We start from the raw sequence: 15,001 nt of genomic DNA on the forward strand, positions 1-15,001 counted from the left end.
TCTTTCTGGAATGGATGAATGATGTCATGCAACCCCTCCCCCCATATCACTGAGATTTGCCAAATTTTAGCCCCTTTGGACCCTAAAGCATTTCCAATGACTGTTTTGTAGGGGATTAGGATTTTACATGACAATGAATAATGAATTAGTAGAGTGAAAAAGTTACATACAGCACCTTTAACATAATTCAGGAAATGTTCTGTCGATTCCTCATCTCATTCCTTATCTAGAATTACATTTGAACACATTGCTAGCATGATTTAACACATTGCAGGCATGTAGTAGCATATTGCTAGCATGCTTGAGCATGTTTTGCTAGCATGTTTTACCACATATGCTAGCATATTGACTGCAACATGCAAAACACTGAATCATTATTACAGTAAATTTGCTATTGAAATAAAAATAAATTTGAAAAAGCAAAACTAACCGTGGGCCCACCTTTAAAGGGATAGTTCACCCAAAAATGAAAATTCTGTCATCATTTACTCACCCTGAAGTCGTTCCAAACCTGTATGAATTTATTTCTTCTGCTGAACACAAAAGAAGATATTTTGAAGAATGTCGGTAACCAAACAGTTGATGGACCCCATTGACTTTGTATCAAGTATTTTTTCCATACTACAAAAGTCAATGAGTAAATGATGACAGAATTTAAATTTTTTGGGTGAACTATCCCTTTAAGTCTCTATGATATTTTAGTTCCTAGATATGCTACACCCATTTCTTTGTCACTTTGTCAGAAACATTACAATCACTTAGAAACATAGTAAAATTTAGAAAAATGTATTGGTTGCTTTTTTCCCATTCAGTTATGATTAATGGCTTCAAAAAGGACAAAAAAACACAATAAAAGTATAAAGAAAGTCTATTCTGAAGTTGTAAGACTTTGTATAAGAAACTAGCCAAATTTTGTTTGTCGGCTGTGTGTTCGTTCCTTGCTGTTCCTGTCATTTTAATTAGATTAGTATCTATATCCTAAATATCCTTGAACGGATCATTCTTTGTGTCAAATCAATATGAAATGATCCAATCGCCTCTTCTCAACAAGCGTACGATGTGAGGAGCAATTCATGTCTGTAGCACAAACGAGTCATGTGCTGAAGTTTATACTACTTAGAGTTCAAAATTGTAATAAACCTCAAACCATAAGTATAAGCAATTGTAATGCTTGCCTTAGCAAGCCCTACCAACAAGTCCTTTTATGTATCATTTATAGAGCTGTCAAACATAATTGATGCTCAGTCAAATGTCAAATGCGATCCTACAGGCAGCATGAATAATGGGTTTGAACATGGTTTAAAACGTGTTTAATGGCTCCCTCTTCATACACTTCATTAGGGAATGAGCGGAACACATACCGAGACAGAAATAGAGAGCGATGGGAGGGGGAAGTGTTCAGACTGTGTGAAGTAGTCCCCGCTGCAGAGGAAGTGAAGAAATTAAGGAAAGTGAGAAAGTGGCCGTATTAGTCAGATTTGGGATGAAAGCATGTTTGACTCAGGTGGTTTCAGCTGACGCGTGGGAAATTGGGTTTTGGCTCGGCAAGTTTCGTGTTCAAACAAGACACAATCCCGACTTCTAACAATTAGGCCTCTCTGTCTCTCTCTCATTCTGATGAGTAGCTATTCTGTCGAACGCTGAGTCATCGGTCGTCATTTGGGTGTGGGGCGATATATTTTCTATGACATTGCCATAAGCGTGCTCAATTCTGAGAGATTTGTAGAGTTATAGTGGAAGTTGTTTTTTGTTTTTTTTTCCCCAAAGAAATTAAAGTGATAGTTGTCATTTACTCTCCCTCATGTTGTTCAAAGGATTTCTTTTAATTTTTAAGTTTCCAATAGAATACGAAAGGAGAACTTTTGGAAAAAAATGTGTTAATCGCTTTTTTTTTAAAGGCTTCAAAAGGACACAAAAGCACCATAAAAGTATCACAGAAGTCTATTTGCGCATTGTATTTTTCAAGCCATATGATTGCTTAGTGTTACAGGCCAAACTTTGTTCGTTCATCAACTGTGTTCGTCCCTTCCTGTAGCCAAGTCCTATTTTTTTAGTTAATTTTGCCATTGATTGCCTTAGGATTAGAGGGAAAATATGAGGAAAAATTACAGGGAAAAATATTTTTACACATCCCTACCAAAAATATCTAAAAGCAAAGTATCAGTGTATCCTTAAAATAAATACTAATCTCAAACTAATATTCCGTCGTTGAATTGTTCTCAAGGTCAACTAGCTGACTCAGTGATCCAGTCGCAGTGGTTAACAAGTTTGCCTATCAGTAAACAACAGCGTGTGTGTTCCATGGAAGAAGGAAAGTTATACAGATTACGACATGAGGGTGAGTAAATGATGACAATCATTTTTGGGCGAACTGTGCCCTTGTAAAGAGAGTATAACTGCACACTCACTTAAGTATTTTTATTTTATTGTTTATTGGAAATAATAAACATAATCAGAAATAATAAAAATACTTAAGTGAGTCTGCAGTTATACTCTCTCTTTACAAAGTTTTTGTCTTTAACTTGCACCCCAAAAAGGTGTGCCTTTTAACAATAAATTTACCCACCCAAATTCTTGACTCTAAATCATGGACTGAAATAATTTGTGACCTTTGTGCAAAACAGTCATATTTGTTGTAATTGAAGCTCAGATCATTGTTTCTGGGCTTGTCCGAGCGTACAGTAGCTGAAAGACCTGATTGGCGGCAGTGAATGCTCAGTTGTGACCTGGACGCGCTTATGGGCTTTTAAATGCCGGTAGCAGGTGAATGATTAGAGCTTTCAGCACGGCAGTCAGCTTGAGCATGTTTAACTTTCCTTTATAGTGTTCAGTGGTGTGAGCAAAGGTCTTGGCATCAGGTGATGTAGTGGGATTAAGTACATTACCGCTGACCCTTTGAACTCCATGCCAAATAGGAGCCAGGCAACAACGTATGTGTGTACATAAACTTTCATCACAGTAACTAGCCTTTGTCTGTGATTTGCATTGATTATATGAAGTGTGTGAGTAACAGCCCTGACAAAATCTGCAGTAGGATTTACTTGAAAAAAGCTAGGCAACTTTTTTCACTCAGAAAATGCTAGTAAATTTACAAAGATTTGCCAAGTAAAAACCTAAACATATTCATCAGTAGCTTTAATTAGAAATCTTTAAGTTAAATTTACTTGGAATATGGAATTAAGTAAACTTTACTTAACCTAGTTAAGTGAAAGTAACACAGAAAATAAGTAATTTTAACTTGGCTAGTAAAAGGTTGATTAATATTGATTTAGTTGAAATTTCTTTTGCATTACATTTCACTCAAACAATAATATTGAATTATACCAGTCATTTATAGTATGTGCTTTACTTAGATTATCTAAGTAATTTATACTACAGCATGTCAGATGCTAAGCATCATGTGAATGCAAAGACCTCAATACTTGGTAGACAATACACAATGACGGTAACATTTGATGGATCGTTTTTGTGTTTGAATGTGTCATTTTGAGCAGAAAATTTACTCGAAATGTCACAAAATGGCAAGTTACTCATCCTGACAACAAAAACAATGATAAAACAGTGTAGATACAGCTGGAAACCAGTGAAAAATTAACCTCATTAATTATTCAAGGTCCAGTGCATGATGGGAACCCCAGTATCAGAAAAGCTGAGTAATTTTTACTTAATTTTATTGAGTTGATATTTACGCTTTCATTTCTACTCGCTTGAATTAAGTACTGATATGGAATTTACTTCGTTTTTTTAATTCTTGCCTGAACTAACTTTTTCATGTAAATTACATTGTTTTTTTTTTCAGTACTATTTACTTCACCAAAAAATCATTTTTTACAGTGTGTTTATTTGCACAAAACATGAGGTTAAATTGTGGGAATCAAAACAGTTTGCTGAAAATAGTTGCCAGAAGTTTGTCACAGGGGTTTGCTGGGAAAAACTGCCTTTTTTGGGAGTGAGTTTTTGTTGTGAATTTTTTTTTTGTGTGTGCAATTTTTGTACATCTCATTTTCCATCATTAAAGTCGACATGAAATCAAATTTGACCAAATGTACATAATACCTGTGGCCGGTTGGTTGCATAAACTGCTTAGACTAGTCTTACAAGTTAGTCATCAGATTTTTTTCTGTAAGACTGGACATAACTTTTAAAAGTCAAAAGTTACATAAAGAGGTAGATTGGTCTAATTCAAATCCGAAAAGTGAGGCTGAATATCTCTAACTAACTGCTAGATGGTCAGACTAGTCTTAACATAGTGGCTATGTTTATGAAACTTGACTCTTCTGGTTTTACTGATTCATTGGTGCATATTACGCTCTGAGCGTTGAAGAGGTCTATTTACAGCGTGTTTTTACAACTGTTGAGCATTGTAGACAATCATAATCATATCTCTTAAGTGTGTGAACACAATGGCCTATAAGATGTGTTAGTCTATAAGTTAGTCAGAATTAGCTTAACATGAAACTTGTGCTGAAAATGCACAAGGTTTTATTTTATTAAATGCAAGACACACGCTCGAATCCTTTCATTTTAACCAAAAAAGTGCAAATGCAATGTAAATAAGACATTAATTTTTACAATTAAGACAATTTTTTTTATTTTAACAGGAGTTTTAGCCAGAGTGCAGAATTCAGTGAGCTGGCGCTTTTAGAGATTGACAAAAAGGGAAGGCTCTTCCCATTCACAATCTAAATACAAGTCTGGCTTTTCTACACTGTTAGATTGACAACCTTATATAAATGTTTGATTGAATTGGAAACTGCGATGATTGACAGTGATACCCAATAGACGAGACAAAATTGGGCAACATTTTACTGAGAGCCGAAAAAATTTACTGGTATTGCCGACTGCTGAAATTTTGGTCAAATGTTCAGTTATACATTGTTGTACATTCGGGAATTACAAACGATGACCATGTGGCATGATTCATTGGACAGACTGTATTGTTTTTGACCCCGTTCCTCTGCAAATAACTGCACACTTCCTGCAAAATTCGTGATGGTTAAAATCTGTTCCCAGCCTACATTTTGTTGTTGTTGTTGTTGTTGATGATGAACATTCTGTTTCACCTGGTAATATCATGTCGTATTGCAGAAGTAAAATGTGTTGCAAATATTCTTTCATGTTATTGTATATATTTGTATATCCTAATATCGTGTGTGGATCTGCTATATAGATATTGGTATCAGCCTTTCAATAAACCCATATCAGCTCACAACACGCTGCTAATAGGACGTCCATAGGTTTGTCATTCAACTCTCATCTCGCACCATTTTCTCAACCAAATTAAATCTGGCTGCAACATTTACGAAGTTAAGCTGTTAAGTTGGAAAAGTCAAAGAGCTTGTTTTGGAAACAAACAATTTCGTCTGCCAGAGAGACTAAGTCTAAGTGGACAGGCTGGGACAGAGGCGGCCATCAGACCCTTTCATTCTTCTCTCTCTCTTCTTTCTCCCCTCCCCACATTTCCACTGGCGCCGCGCTCAAATGTAGTTTGTTAAGCTGGGGCCAATGTCATAAAGCCTTCCCTGTGTGTGCGTCTGTGTGTGTGTTGTTAACGTTTAACTCCTCTGTCACACACTTTGGTCACAGTATTGACCCTGTATTGCCTACAGTACGGCTCTGTGTGCATGTGTGTGAGAGATTTATGTGTTTACGCAAGTATAAGAGAGGGTGAGAGGTGTGTGTGTGTGTGTGTCTTAGGAGAGGGCCTAGAATTTTCCTAGTACTTTTCTCCTGCTCTCCTTTGGGCATTTGGAGCTATAAATATACCTTAGCATGCTAAAAATGTGCAACAGTGTAAGTTGTGTGTGTGTGTGCTTGTCTGTTGGAGACTTGCTCCTAGATTTTAAAACGACAAGGATAAGAGTGTTGGGGTTGGTTTCTACTAGTTTCAAATGATTTTTTTCCCTCTGTTTTCTTTCTGTTAACAATTGTTAACAGTTCTTTAATGTATGCATTATTTTGCTGATGTGGAGGAAAAAGTGTCACAAAACTTTGTATAGCTATACTTAGGGCCCTATGAAATCCGTTTTATTTTTTCCCAAAATTTCGTTTTATATTTTTCCAAATTAGTTTTTTTTTTTCTTTTTTTTTTTTTTCCTCTGGAGTCCGTTCGACTATATTTTAATGGTTAAATACAATTTTAGTAATTAATAAAAAATCATGAAACTTGCGCAATTTAACAAAAATTATGTTTAGGGCCCTTTGAAATACATTTAATTATTTTTTTTCTCAAATTCCGTTTTATTTTTTACCAAATTCTGTGTTTTCTGTTTTCATTTTTCTGGATTCCATTTTAATGGTTTAATAAAGTTTTAATAATCAAAAAAACATGTCTTCTTAATTGAATTCATAAACAACAATTTTCATATTTAAAAAAAAATATATTTCTATGAAATTGTGATTATTCCTTAAAAATAAAGTGTTAATAATAATTTATTAGTATTATTATTATTATTAGTGTTAATGTTATTCCACTGAGACTTAGCTAAATTCAACTGTACAACAGTAATATATTTCTGCAACAATTTCTTCAAGTTTTCAAAACTTTTAGTTTGACGGGTTGCCGTGAAGACCTTTTGAATATTGTTGTTTTTCTCAAATGAAATGGTAAAATGCTGATGTAGTGGCTCTCAGCTCTGGAGATGAAGTATAGTGAGGCGGCAGAGGCTGAAAAACACTGCGAGCGTGCACACATGCACGTGTGTGTGGCAAATGAAACCGTGCGTCTGCGCCATTCACTCACACGGAGACATGCAGAACACGCAGGATTTGTATTTAAATAGTCTTTTTGTGGTTTAATGTCTTTTGTATTGCATTTTCTCCACAACACAATTGCACAAGTGTGGCAAGAAAGGTTAGCTTATAGCTACAGTAAGTGATTTCTGAAAAACGCTGTTGACATTTAAAATCACCAAAACAAAAACACCCTTATCAAATAGGATTACACCCCTATCTTAATAGCTCCGCCCCCAAATTCACAAACACACTATGCAACACAGGCACCTCCCCCCTAATAAGTGTATACGCTCCTTACTGCTGATTGGCTACAAGTGTGTTTTGGTGCTCAGTCTGATCCACTTTCAACAGCGTTTCTCAGGAATACCTTACTGCACCTTTAAAGGCCCGATCACACCAAGAGCGATAACTTTAATGATAGCTATATTATCGTCCACACCAACACCAACATACACGCATACTCCAGTTATGTCTACTGCTGCTGTAAATGCTCGAGCTCTTTAAATTTTGGTGGATTCTGATTGGCTGTCAATGTCTTTATCATTAATTTACTGGAAAAAAAAGTGTTCTGAAAATGATTCCAACGAAATTGTTCCTCTGTGTTGTTATCATTATAGTTGTGGTTTGTTCTCACGGAATTAGATGTTTAGTTCTCATCCTTGGTGTGAACGACCCTTAACTGTAGTTTAACAACTTTAAATTACTTAGCGTGGCAAGCTACACTTTCAATGTAACAAACTCTGTACTTTATGGCCTTGCATGTCCATTCACTTTGTTTTTGCTGTTATTTGGCACTTGCCAGAATATTTACCCATTTGTTGCACATTTGTAGAGCAGATGGGAGAGTTTGTCGACAGACACATATCTGATGTTTTTTTGCAGTTATTTGTTTGGTGGTGATTTGCTAGTTGTACTCATTTTTCTCATTTCACACGCGCACACACACACACACACACACACACACACACACACACACACACACACACACACACACACACACACACACACACACACACACACACACACACACACACACACACACTCACTCTTCGGAATGTCCATTCTGAATCTGTCTTGTGTGTCATCTGGGCTTTATATGCTGGTGGTCCCCTCATGACATCAGAACCCCCCAATCATCTCAGAAGTTCATTTTGTTTCTGTCAAACACAACTTGAATCTCTGGAAAGTTTCTTTGGCTGACGTCAGTTTCATGTTCTCAATTCAAATGCCATTTGCAAGAGACAAACTCCCATTTCGAGCTCTTGTTTTCTCATATCATCCTCTTTCTGTTTTGTCCTGGACTGTGTAAATGGGATCAAAGTGGCAAGCGGTAATAGCTGAGTTTTGAGAAGAAACGGTTGAAAAAAAAATCATGCTTTTCACAGGGTTCTCTGGGTCATTCTCTTAAGATGTTCTCTGTTTTTCTCTCTGTCTTCTGCTCTCTCCCACATCTCACTTTCTCTCCCTCCCTCTCTCTCTCTAATCTCTTTCTATTTCACACAAACTGTTCATTGGTTTAGGAGGTGTGCATTTGTGTTCCTCTAAGACAGTTATTCAGACACACTGATGTAACTGCTGCTTTAAAGACTTCATGGTTAAATGCACAGAAACTATGACAAATGTAACAAAACTTTTTACACAGGAAGTTTAGGTGGGGCATTTGTTTAAATAGTTGCTGTCACAGGTGGTATCGGGGGAGGGGCATTCTCGTTTTAGAGAGCATTTGATTGAACAAAAATCATCAATACTTTGTTTTAATGTTCTAGGAATAAGAAACAAATTAAAGCCCTATTTGGATGGGACTGGTTTTCCATGGGGTCGTTAGAGGAATTCGTGATTCACAGACGTACTTTGCGTTTTTAATCCCGTCAGAATTTGTGTTTTTCTCACACAACCATTCAATTCCAGAGCACATGACCTACTGTTTTCAGCGGTCCTCTGAGAAATCTAATCCCGTCCGAATTGCAAATGTCTGTGATTGCTGATGTTGTATTATTCTAACGCTTTTCCTCATGAGTTTTTTTACCTACCCGAGCTACCGTTTGCGCACCAATCTTCGTCATGTTTTCATTTAGTTTCAATATGGAAGGTATCTGACGAAAAAATGTATATCTAGGCCTATAAATAAAGCCAAATCGCGGAAACTGCAAAGACTGACCATTTTAATATCAGTGTCAGGTAAGAGTGAGATACTTGTCTAGATTTATCTGCTCACGTATGCAGGATTATTATAAACAGCCACTGCAATAAATGTTTTTTTTTTAAATAATAAATTAAAATGAACAAATAAATTATAATAGATGAAAAGACATATACATAATACGTGATGCACACACACACGCACTCACAGCACATGACCTTCTGTAACGCCCACGTCTAGAACACACACTCCCACCTCTGTCATAAACATGTCGAGTGAGAAGAATTGTAACTCAAATGTCATTTAGAAAACTAGTCCCGTCCGAACAGTTTTGCAGCCTTTAGTCTGTGTGAGATTAAATATTTTAGTTGATTGACAGCCCTTCCCCATGTGAAAAAGTGTGCTTCATTGTATTGAATGTGCACTCGTAGTGTACTTCAAATCTTAAAAGTAAATAAAAAAAACTTTACTTGAGATAATATAATAATACAGAATGAAAAGGCCAATTAAAAAGAGTTTCTAAACACATTTTAAACAAATAGTTCACCCACAAAATAAAATCACTTTCTCACTTTCAAGCCATCCTAGGTGTATATGACTTTCTTCATTCAGCCGAACACAATTGGATCTGGCTCTTCTCAGCTTTGTAATGGCATTGAATAGAGTTTTTGAAGCGAATCCATCCATCATAAAAGTAATCCATACGGCTCCAGTGGATTAATAAATCCTTCTGAAGTGAAGTGATGGGTTTTAGTAAGAAAAATATCCATATTTAAAACTTAATAAACAATCACTGGCTTCCGGCTACGGCTGTATGCGCGTTCACGAGCGAGTCGAGTTCCGGCGGAAGGGTGACCTTTGACTTGACGTATGATGTAGGTGTAGCTTAAGCTTAGTTGAGAATTGATGAACGCAGAAGCACAGAGGATAGAGCAAAACAAAATGCTGGTCACGAAATAGAAGTCTAAAATGATAAGTTTAAAGAAAAATGTTGGAGGATTTCGATATAAGAGAAAAGGAGCTACGTCCTACGTCGGGTCAGAGGTCACCCTTCTGCCGGAACTCGACTCTCCTGTGCGTGTGTACGGCTGTTGCCAGTGATTATAGTTTATAAAGTTTTAAATATTTAAATATTTTTTTCTTACAAAAACCCATTGCTTTGCTTCTGAATGCATTTATTAACACACTGGAGTCGTATGGATTACTTTTATGATGAATGGATACGCTTTTTGGAGCTTCAAAAAAGTACACTTTGTAATAATATTGTCAAATTAAACGATTTAATTTAAAGTACATTTTAAATTATTGTTTTAATGATCTTGTTGTGCTGACTAACATACTACAGCTAATTTAAAGTACTTTATTATAATTTTAGCTATAGTGTGTTATTTAATATTATTTAAAGCTGCAGTCCGTAACTTTTTTGGGTTAAAAATGATCCAAAATAATGTTTGAGCATGTACATAACCAGCCAGTGTTCAAAACTCTCTGCTTGCCTTAGCTCGATTCAAAACGGTAAGCTTGTAATAATGTTTTTAATTCCAGTGGTACTGGTGGATTTCCACGGGAAATTCGAGCATGTCTTTGCGTCATTACGTCACATCTGTACACATAAAGGAGGAGTCTCGGCTAGTAGGCTATATTGCGTGTGAGGATGTTGGAGGTGGAGATTTATAGCCTTTTCTCACAGCACTTGATATAATTACACTTATTAATTTGATGGCGGATCCAGAAAGGTTCAAACGACAATCACCAGTGACAACTGGAGATTCACCCGTTGTAAAATGTGAAAGACTTCGGACTTCGGAGTGGCTACAGAAAAAAAGAGACTGCAACCGGGCCCATGCGGAAACAAGGATAAATATCGGAAGGGCATTAAATGTAGTCACGCAATGCTGATGTTGTTAACATTAATAATTTGAGAACAAACTATAATTTGCACGGTTTGACGTGATATGATAAGCGATCGTTAGATTTATCCTAATCAGCGCAATTTACTGCTATGCTTTTTTTCCCCTTAGTTGGTCAGAACAAAAGTGGATGTTACTTGCTTGTTCATTTTCCGGTGAAAATGCTTATGTTGGTCATACTTCCAAAAAGTAGAATCTGTGATTGCGAATGACAGTATCCACACCGGCGCGGCGACTGACAGCCGCACATTCTCCTCAAAACATTGGATTCATCCGAGGCACAACCCACGTAAAGTTGATAATTCCGCGAATAACTGCAATTGCAGATTTCGAACAGAGATGGCGACGAAGAGGAAAAACTACAGATTGCAGCTTTAATTTAACATTTAAAGTTAATATATTTTAAACTGGCTAGGTTACTTACAGTAAGTGGGTCAAAAAACAAAATCTCTAAAGTTCAGCTAATTGCATCTAATATAAATTTTAAATATGATACATTTTCATTTAATTGCAGTTAACACGCAATTAAGTGTCTGAAAACGTTGCACTTATGTATATTCTTTTAAAGTATAGGCTGTAAAAAAGTACTCCCTTCCAAGTGGCCAGTGGTGTTCGCCAGGCTGGAATTCTGTCTCCTTTTCTTTTTAATATGTATATGAATGATTTGTCTGTGATTTTAAATGCATGTACAGACTGTAGGGTTGGTGACTCACTAATTAATCACCTGATGTACGCTGATGATTTGGTCATTTTTAGCCCATATAGTGCTGGTCTACAACAGCTTCTGAGAATATGCACACAGTATGGTGCTGACTTTGATATAAAATACAATACAAAAAAGAGTAAGATCATGATTATGGGAAGTAGAGAAGATAGACAGTCAAACTTCCCTGACTTCTATCTGTCTGGCATTGCACTTGGGCTGAGAGATTACATATTTGGGCCATATTATTGCAGATGACTTGTCTGACGATAAGGATATCTATAGGCAGCGTTGGAAGCTGTATGCACAAGCGAACATGCTGTGTCGTAAGTTTAGCATGTGCTCTGTACCTGTGAAGATCTCACTTTTTAGAGCGTACTGTACACCTTTGTATACTGCCTACCTGTGGTGTCGTTATAAGCAAGGCAGCATTAGAAAACTCATAGTGGCTTATAATGACAGCATGAGGCTGCCGCTGAGAGCTCCAGTGCAAGCCATATGTTTGTCAGTGTCGGGGTACCTACCTGCTCTGCAGTTTTACGTAACCTGATGTATGGATTTATGTGTAGGGTATCTGAGTCAGAAAATGACTTAATCGCTGTTTTGGCTAACCCTGTACGAAGTTCTGTCAGATTTTCTTCCAGACTGTGGAACCATTGGCGAACAAGCCTTTGTATTTTTGTATGTTTTACTCTGTGTGTTTTTTTAGTTTATTTTTATTTTTTATTTTTTTATTGTGTTATGGATCCCCCTGGGTCTGAAATAAAGTTTATTACTACTTTTTCACTAGGGACTATATGTATAGTCATCAGCTTGCCACCTTTCTCTCTAGAAACTGGCGCTGGCATCAGCCATTAAAAAAACATATCGGTCATCACTAATGCTAATGATTTTAGTTAGTGCAGTCAACATGACCTGTCCACACTAGAAGATGAGCACAAAGGGTGTTGCGATACATTATCATGAGAGAATTTCCTCTTAGAGTTAATGAGTAATGAACACCATGTGTGTTTTAGTTAATGACTAAATGATGTCCAGCAGGTTGTGTGTGAGCTAACGCCTCTGAAACGACAATTTAATGGTAAAGTGTGTTTTTTAATTTTTTAATTTTATTTTATAGAATACTTGTTACCTATTTTACAGTTTTATGTGCAGTGATGACAATCAGTAAGCCATTTTCAGATTAATTCCTATGATAAATATAAACACTGACTATATTTGGGGTGTGGGATTATCTGTTTGTTTGATTAATATAATTATTTGAAAATAAAATAAAATACAACAACAGCAAACTGACTGTTTGTGCTACAAACATAAATACAGTAATATATAGAACCGGCCAGAGCACATTAGCAACCACACAACATGTGTAATAACACTCAGAGCAACTTAGCAACAGCCCAACAAAACATACAATCCATTTCAAACACCTTAGTAACCTCACAACAATGTGCAAAAACAGTTCAAAACACTGTAAAGCAACAATGCATAAAAACATTCAAACCACCCTAACAACCACACAAGTGTAACAATCTCAGAAACAGCATAAAAATGTACTACTGGTTTACTATTATGTTTTAATAATCGTTCTAATTCTTTGAGGATAATGAAGTCTACACTACAACTATAACGAGACAGAGAAAAAATATCATTGGAATCACTTTCAGAAGGATTTTTACCAGCTGATGAATAATAAAAACAATGACAACCAATCAGAATCCAGCTGACTTTAAAGAGCTTTAGCATTTAAAGCAGCAGAATACATAACTACGGCGCACATTTAGAATAAACAATGTTATCGTCCCAGTTTTGCACTGGCAAACACCACTCACATCTTCTTCAGAAAGTGTTGAAATCGAACTATTTTCACATATCCATTTGGTGCCGCTGTGGCACAGAAATTACACACCTCACCTCAAAGAGAAAGAGAAAGGGGAAAAGCGCATCATTTGAGACCGAGAGGAAGAAAGGGTGTAAATAACTCTCGATGGAGGAAGGAGAGGGTGTTTGTGAACAGCAGTAAGTGGAAAAAGAAAGTTTCCCGTTGAAGAGACGGAGAGTGTGATGGAGGCAGCGAGAGGGGCAGAGGTGTGCGAGTGAGGGGGTGTGAGAGGGACCGATAATGTTTCATTTGTTTTTGAGGTCAATAGCTTGAATGCCTCTGGGATGGAAATGTGTGTGGGACCCCGTTAGCATCACAGACACACTGACTGGAAGAGTTTGTGTGCCTGTGTGTGTGTGTAATACGTTAGAGATGCACCGATTGCAATGGTCTAGGCTGATTACGATTTCCGTATTTTTTTTGTAAGTGTGACCTGCTGATACTGATTTTGACTATTATTATTTTCTTTCTAAGAACTATAATTGACAGCATACAAACAAAAATCTACTTTTTTTCAATGCAAAATTGTATTTTCATAAAAAAACTTTCTTGAGTATTTACGTTCCAAAACTGACTGTGTTTAACTGATTACTTGCTAAGACGGGCATTATGACATCATTTTGTGTGTATTTGACCATTTAAGTGAAGTAAGCCACTCATTTTGGTACTTGTGACTCACAAGCTGTTTGAGAGGTGGCTTTATGTATGCACTCACTTTTGGTGTGAGTGTAAAACCTGTGGGAATTAGTAAAATTATGCGCAATACAGTATAAGCACTATTTAATCAGAGCGAATGAGACGAGTGAGTGAGAGGAGGCGGGTTGGAGACTTAAAGGGATACTCCACTTTTTTTGGAAATAGGCTCATTTTACAACTCCCCCAGAGTTAAACAGTTGAGTCTTACCGTTTTCGAATCCATTCAGCCGGTACCACTTTTAGCATAGCTTAGCATAGATCATTGAATCGGACAGGACCATTAGCATCTCTCTCAAAAAAAATGACCAAAGAGTTTCGATATTTTTCCTATTTAAAACTTGACTCTTCTGTAGTTACATCGTGTACTAAGACCGACGGAAAATGAAAAGTTGTCTTAGTACACGATGTAACTACAGAAGAGTCAAGTTTTAAATAGGAAAAATATCGAAACTCTTTGGTCATTTTTTTGAGCGAGATGCTAACGGTCCTGTCCGATTCAATGATCTATGCTAAGCTAAGCTAAAAGTGTTACTGCCAGACCCGGAGATCGGCTGAATGGATTCGAAAACGGTAAAACTCAACTGTTTAACTCTGGGGGAGTTGTAAAATGAGCCTATTTCCAAAAAAAGTGGAGTATCCCTTTAACACTTAACCGTTGGAGTGAAGAGAGCGAGGATGCGCAGCTGACGTTATTGCCTGTGCCGCTGGCAACAAATGGCCCGCGCATGCAGAAAACCGTCTGATTTCCGTCCCTGGCCGGTTGATCGGTGCATCTCTATAATACGTACCGCCTGTTTACGAGTAAATATTAGAATTTTGGTTTTAAGTACAATTTAAAATGCTAGCTTTTAGGGCTGCACGATTAATCAAAATATACTGAAATTGCGGTATGTACAACGGCTGTGATTTAATGAAATGAATATATGCGCTCTGTG

General features: G+C 36.8%; 1 protein-coding gene across 6 annotated transcripts in view; it reads left to right on the forward strand.

Moving 5' to 3' along the window:
- Nucleotides 1–15,001, forward strand: part of bcl9l (bcl9 like) — a 57,807-nt gene that overhangs the window by 21,720 nt on the left and 21,086 nt on the right. Inside the window, exon 2 of one of the 6 annotated variants that reach the window (XM_084123695.1) lies at nt 2,225–2,338. The exons of 2 other annotated variants lie outside the window; for them this stretch is intronic. The gene's annotated coding sequence lies outside the window, so the exon portion shown is untranslated. Of the gene's footprint in view, nt 1–2,224; nt 2,339–13,408; nt 13,577–15,001 lie in introns of those variants that run through there. 3 more of the 6 variants (XM_084123691.1, XM_084123692.1, XM_084123693.1) reach the window with 3 other exon arrangements.

Source organism: Abramis brama, assembly GCF_963993115.1.
Source record: "Abramis brama genome assembly, chromosome: 9".
NCBI lineage: Eukaryota > Metazoa > Chordata > Actinopteri > Cypriniformes > Leuciscidae > Abramis > Abramis brama.